Source organism: Glycine soja, chromosome 18 (assembly GCF_004193775.1).
Source record: "Glycine soja cultivar W05 chromosome 18, ASM419377v2, whole genome shotgun sequence".
NCBI classification, from domain to species: domain Eukaryota; kingdom Viridiplantae; phylum Streptophyta; class Magnoliopsida; order Fabales; family Fabaceae; genus Glycine; species Glycine soja.
This window is the reverse complement of record NC_041019.1, coordinates 39615949-39623733: the sequence shown is the minus strand read 5'-3', so window position 1 is coordinate 39623733 and position 7785 is coordinate 39615949.

The window sequence follows — 7785 nt, the reverse complement described above, 5'->3', positions numbered from 1 at the left end:
ACTCGCTGCTTTAGGTTCATCACCCTTCTCTTTTGTTTTCTTTCTTAAACCTAAACCTTCTTTTGCTTTGCATCATTTATATTTGTAAGTAGCATTTAGTTACCAAGTTAAACTGCTTGCTGTTTTGTCCTATCTAGACCGTTGCGGTTATGGATTTGAGTTTTATTTATATTTTTTCACTTTCTTTTTGTGCTTCTTCTTTTGTAGTTTGAGTATATCAAATGAAATACTACTATTTTCTGTTGATTTTTTTTATTTAGTATTGGTCTTTGGTGGTGTACATTTGATGCTTTCATGAGAATAATTATCCCTTCTAACTATTTTTCTCTCACTGGATCTAGTGTTGTTGCCTCATGCCGGATGTGATGTTGCTCATTTGGATTTTTTGCTTGTTGAACCCTAGCATTGTGTTCGTTTACAACTAATTTCAATTAGGACTATTTTTTTTTTGTTCTAAGCGCCCTAATTTTAAATTGAAACTGATATTGTTGTGATGTATGTGTAACAACCCTTTGCTTTAAAGTTGCATGTCATGGGTTTTACCAAAATAAAATTGCAATTTTGTGCCCTGGATATATATATACTTTGCTCAAACACTTTAATTTTTGCAATTGTAATTATGATTAATCTATAGAAATTTGTACTCGAAGGAATTTTTTTCTGTATATAATTAGACGAGGAACTATCAGCTATATATGAAGTAGCATGAAGTCCTAAGTTACTATGGATATATATTTTGCTTTAGGCAGAGGTTGACACATATCCTGTGTGGGAATGAGGTTTGAGATGCAAGATTCACATGAAATATATTAATTGAATTAAAGGACTGTCCCCGTCAAAATAAAAACTATTTCTAAACATTTCATTTAAAAATATATCCATTTGTTCATTATTATATTAATTTTTTTTCTCACAGGACCTGCACTGCAGTCTCATGAACATTTAGAATTTTTTATGAGAAGGTAGTGCATTTACCTTAAGTTTTAATTGCATGATATAAATAAGAATTGCCATGTTTGAAACCATCATTTCGGCTAAAAACGTTGAATCATTGTTACAAGCTGTAGGAGACATTCCAGTGTTAGTCACTGCAGGTGCTGGAGATTCCCTTGTCTCCTTGGAATCCTGTCAAGCTATGGCCTCAAAACTTCTCAATTCTGTAAGTATGCTTTCACCATCTTCTCATGAATTGTATGCAAAACTTATAAATGCTGTTAGTGTGTAAAGGATGAAAATCGGAAGTGGAAAATGGATAGGGAGAAAATGAAGGCTGTTAGATGTGGCTATACCCTTATTTCATTCCTGAAGCTTCACAGAATGTGACTAGTAATGAAACTTGCAATGCTGTTCATGAGAATATCAATATTGCATCTGATCATTTTGAAGCAAATCCAACTGATCGAGCTGCAGAATCAGAAGTTGAGTACAGAACCCGATGCCATCTGGCAATAAGCCTCAACTGAAAAGAAAGGTACTAAATTTTTCTGGGTGTTATTATATCATATATCATATTTGATTAGCTTTTTGGTTACGTTTCTATATATTAGGAAAGGGGAGCTCATCTTGTTCTGATAGAATACCCAAGATAAAGGAAAATCATTTTAATAAACCAGCTAGCTAACTGCACTTTAAAATTCCTATTGGATTAATATACTGAATCTGCTCATGCATATGAATAAGAGTTTGTTACAAACGTGGAATGATCATGATTAAGCAACCGAAAGGTTAAAAAAAAAAAGATGACACTGACTAGCTCCTTTTTCCAAGCATAGATATAGGTTATAAATTCCTTAATATCTAAAAAAATAATCTTTTTTATATTCTCCCAACAAGATAAATCTTTCACATAGCCCTTTATAATATTAGCTTGGATTGGAAGGAAATCTTTTTATATTCTCCTTGTTCGTCAACCAGATTGGTCTTTTTCTACTTTTTACAGACATGGAGAGAAATGGTAGTTCTGGCACTGGCAGCAAGGAGAAGTAAACATTTCATGTTTGTGTTTTGAAAAAAAGGTTATTCATACAACAAAATTATACAGTCTCTATCATAATTCAGAGCCTAAAATATTTTGAAGACATTAAATATATTTACTTTTATATTTAATCTTTTTAATAAAACAGTAAACATTATTAATTACAAGAGTACTTATAAGAAGATATAAAATCACTCTACGTGCAATATATTCAAAATAAGCTTTTAAAAAATTGAACAGATTTTTTTTCCTCAAAGTTAATCAATTAAAACTAAATAGATTCATTGCTGCGTAAGCGTGTGTAGTTTTTACTTTTATTTAAACCTATTTTCATACTTTAGTACATATTTGATTCTGATAAAAATACAGTGATTATATTAAAAAAATAACAACATATACTTTTTATTAGTGAAAATTTATTAAAAATTAATTACAAAGTCATGTGTTTCTCTATCTACAATTTGGCAGTAGTCCACCTCAACCCATGCCATGCGCGATTAATTCTGTGCTCAAAAGTATTGGTTGACTTGGCAAAAGTAAGAATTAGTAAAGAGAATATTGCGAAAAAACTATAATATATATATATATATATATATATATATAAATATGATATGATATAATATGTTAGTAATATATTTTGTTAAAATTTTTTAAATTTATATTTTTCTAACATATTTTTATTAATAGTTAAAATTTATTGAAAATTTCATCCAATTTTTTTTATTAAGAACTATAAAATTATATAAGTCTCACTTCTTGTATGATAATATTTATTTGCGATTTTATAAATTTTAATAAATTATAATTAAATTTCTAAAATATAATTAACAATAACTAATATATTAAAAAAAGTTATAAAAACAGTTTTATTGTATGCTTTCTCCGTTGCATATACTATTTTATTAAAAAAAGTTATAAAAAAGTTATACTATTTTTATAAATTATAAACATTTCTTCTTATTTTCACCACTTACGTCAAGACGAGAGCTTAATAGTTAAGCTTAGAAAATGGCTGATGAATTTTCAGCCTCACAAAGGTCTTATATTATTTAAGCTTTGATATAACCTGAATGTTCATTTTATTTTCAACTTGATGCTAAATCTTGATGTGTGTAGATTGGAGTAATTTTCCCATGTTAAGAGAAATCAAGGAAGAAGCTTATGTTAATTTGGCAAGGAAGGTACAGGGCTGGCGGCTTAAGGTTCAAGCAACCCAAGTAAGGGCTTTAGGCCCAAAAAAAAAAGGTCCAAATATTTTTTAGTACTAATATATCTCAAAAAAAATTTATTGTAAAATTATATTTGAAAATAAATTTTAATTAAAATATTATAAGTATCTGTTACTCTTTTTATTGATACGTAAGTAACAATTAATGAGCAACAACTCTTCATCAATATCATAGTTTTGTTCAAAAAAAAGAAATTTAACAGTTAATAGTTAAAGAAATCTAAAAGTTTTTCTTTCATTTCTATTCTCTTTATTGTCTTTCTATTCAATTTTAATTCTGTCTTCTTTTCTCAATGTTTCTCATACTTCTTTGTCTTCTCACCTGTTGACATCCTTAATTATATAAAAAGAATAAATTATTTTCCAAATGCGTATATAACTTATAGAATAATGTTAACAATACCCGTATCAATTGCTTCCGTTGAAAAGGAGTTTTTCAAAACTAAAAATAATAAAAACTTACTTAAGATCAACAATGTCTCAACAAAGATTAAATGGATTGGTGTTATTGTTTATTGAAAAAGAAATGTTAAATGAAATTAATTACGACAATTTAATCAATAATTTTGCTTCACAAAAAGTCCAAAAAATTAGTTTTAAATAAAACAAAAAAAATTTTAATAAATTATTTTATGAGTAAATAAAAGATCTCAATCTTAAATTTATTTTAGGTCTCTTAAATCCTTGAACCGCTCTTAACAAGCTAATTAGTCATATGTTCAAAGTGAGTTGATACAAATTTACTTTTACATGTTTGGGTAAAATTGTGATTATGTATGTTACTCGAAATTTGTCATAACTAAAACAGCGGCCCTTTTCTAGTACTCTCTGTATATGATATGATATCTTTTTTGTACTGAATTATGGGCAATGGAGTTTTGGCAAGTGATTTAGTGGTAATGACACATGCCAAGAACTGTAAAGTTATTGATTATTGGATAATTTTTTTATTGATATTATCAAAATCATCAGTTGGGTATTATTAGGCAAACAAATTAAAATAAGATGAAGCATAACTTATGAATTATTAAGGCTGAACATTAGTTAAAAATGTCAATTTTTATTCCACTAAAAAGGGTGAATCCAAGGGGAAAAGAACATTATTATTCCATTCTGTTTGTGCGCCAAATGCTACCTTTGATTGGAGTCGTGTTTATTTTAGTTAATTAGGTTTCACAATATATGTTTTGTGTATAAATTATAATATTTTAGTTTTAATTTATGAGAGTATCTTAATAGAAATTTGGTTTGATTTTTTTTTGAATTGTTGGCTTGATATGATGTTCGGGGAGGTAAATTTCAAACCCTGTCAACATTGTTTCTGCTTCTATTATCAGTCTATAACTTTTTAACTGTAATTCCTCATTTGCATGATGCAAGAGGACCGAGAGAATATTTTGAGGTAAAACTTGTTTTTATTTTAATGTCAGTTTCTAGCTACTGTCTCTCCTGAATTCAAAACACCCATGAATGGCATTCTAATTGCCGAGGAAGAATTTTTCTTTGATGCTTCTGTTAAAAAGGCAACCAGTGAATCTTATGACCAAGTCACCTTGATGGTCAGTATGGAGGACATTGGAATTGGAATTACTTTCTCAGTCCAAGATAGGATTTTCATGCCTTTTGTGAGCACTGGTGGACTTGGTATGCCTTCATATTTTCCTTTCTTTCCTCATACCTTGCTATCATAGAGATCTCTCATATTTTTCTTAAATCTGACATGGTATCATAGAGATCTTTCCTATTTCTTAAAATTGACATTGTAGGATGATCTTCCTTGACTGTCCACAAGAGTGATCTCTTATCATTTACTCTATACATTACTGGCTAACTTGCTATGTAGTGATTTTATCAATGATTACAAGGTCTTAATAAGTTATGATTGGTAATATTGATTTTTAATTTGTGAGATGAGCATGTGTGTTGGAACATTCCAATTTTTAAAATCTAGATTAAAAAGGATTGTTATTTATAAATAAATAGAGTTTTAGAAAAATGATAAGATTTAATAAATAAATAAGGAGATATAATTATTAATTAAAATAATGATTTGAGAGAAAATAAAAAGGGTATTTCATTTATTTGTTTGATAAAAAATAAAATAGAGTGTGTTTTTATAAAATAAATAAATAAATAAATATAGATTAAATAATAGACTAAGTACCCTAGGTATAAATACTTATGTTAAGTAAGGTGCCTCTTTTTGGTCTCATTTTCGTTTTTCCCCTTCTCCTCTCAAAACCCTTTCTTTTCCCGCAGCCCACCAAACCTGTCTCAGAAAAACGACAATCTTAGACTCGTTCACCGTTGGATCGTCGTGAAATTTGAGTACCACGTTCGCAACCCAATTTAAAACATTCTCACCGTTGGGAATTTAAAAATCTTATCTGAGATTAGAGAAAAACCCTTCGCATTGTAGCATTTTAATTTGCCGCAGAAACCCAAAACTGTCTCGGTAAAACTACGATCCCGGTTTCGTTAACCGTTGGATTTTCATGAAATTTGGATATGTTGTTCAAAATTCAATTGCGCACACTTTCACCGTTGGGATTTTTGAGATAATATTCGTGGAGGGAGAAAAAGGAATCGCATGAAGACGATACAAGTGGAGGTTTCAATCTCTTCTTCGTCTCTCTAACGTTTGGAATTCTATCGGAGTAGTCCGAGGAATAATTGAAGGAATCTCAGGAAACTGTTAGAGATGTTACTATCGCTGGCTGAAGACACGTGAGTCCGCTTAGAGGTAAGGGATGAGTTATTCGCAATTGGGGGTTAGAATGAACATGTGTAGGGATTCTTAGAGAACTAAATTTGGGTTTATTTTGGGATGTTTATTGAATTATAATTTTTCCTTTATGATTATAAATACAATATTATTGTGTTCTATGTACCAATTGATGTCCTGAGGAGAATTGATTGATAAACTTGAGTGCTCTTGATGTCTTTGTGTTTAACCCATGAATTTGATTAATTGATTTTGATATAATTATGAGAAACTATTTCAGGGATTTTACACCCCATGTTGTGATGAAATCTTTTGTATAAATTGTTATGTTGAGGTTATAAAATAATGATTCAAACTGTGGTTATGTGATAAATTGAACATGTGACGGATGATGAAATACATGTGTATTGAGATGAGATGTGTGTATTGAGTTGTGAACTATGAACTATGCAATTATACAATTGTAAGATCCTTTAAGGGCGACGAGTATTGTGATAGGATCCATTGTGGGAACCTGACGAGTTAAAATGATTTTGAAAACAATTGAGTAGTTGTGTATATTGCATAGTTCATACGTAAAGTGAATATGATTAATGAGATGTGATAACATGCTATTTTGAGATTATACCATTGTGATTGAGATCGAGTGTATGTGATAAATTGTGTATGTATGTGATTGAGATGTTGTGTGCATTGAGTATTAACTATGAATTGTAAAATCACACGACTATAAGTCCCTTTAAGGGCGACGAGTTAATGTTAAGTCCCTTTTTGGGCGACGAGTTAATGTTAAGTCCCTTTAAGGGCGACGAGTTAATGTTAAGTCCCTTTTAGGGTGACGAGTTAAAGCTATTTTGAAAACAATTGAGAAGTCGTGTGTTTTGTACAGTTCATAGATAAAGTCTGTGTGCTAAAATATTTTCTGGGTTGGACCTGAATCAGGAGGGAGAGGCTCTGACGGACTCTTCGGAGTGTAGGCCTTGGGGGTCACACGGTTTGAGTGCTCCTTTAAACCTATGTTGATCCCATATGGTTGGAGCATTCTCGCAAAACACTGTGATCCTGACTGGTCTCCCTATGATATTACCTAGTGAGAGTGACTTGACTTGCTACTGTGTGGTTTGTCTTGTCATGTACTCCTAGGCGCCCGACGAGATTTTTCACTGACATGGTACCACATTGCATATAGGCTTGAGTCTTAGCATAACTGTTGCATGCACTTGCTAATTGTTTATTATGAAATTGATGTGTTATTATGTCTTGATCGGAGTGTGTGATTCCTGTGTATTGTGATTGATGATTGAAAAGTGTGATTGATGAATGACAAAGTGATGAAATAATGTGAGATATGCTAAGTAAATTATATTTGGCTACTATATGTTGTGTTGTTTCTCTCTAGTAGTTAGAAATGTGATAAATCACTCCCGGTTTGCTGTTTGTGTTTGGATCCTGCGATGATCTTGAACTTTGTGTTCGGGGGAGCAGATGAATAGGTGGATGATTATGAAGAACCTCATGCTAGAGGACACGGGAACACCACGCTCTGATAGGATGTGACATTAGGATATATGTTCTATATTAATTGTATGAAACTTAGATGGCCTTCTTTGAGCCGAGATGACTTTATTATTTATCTGGACAAGTTTGAATATGATGTGAAAGAAAGTGAATGTGAGCCTTTTACCCATTTGAAATGCTTGTATTTAAAAATGTTTTAAAAATACTTTTAATTAATATTTGAATTTTTATTCCTTTATTAATATATATGTGAGGGTAGAGGGTGTCACATGTGTGCAATTAAGACATTGGTAAAAATTTCCTGCCTTTTTAGTCTGAATATGTAGTTTTTGTCACTGG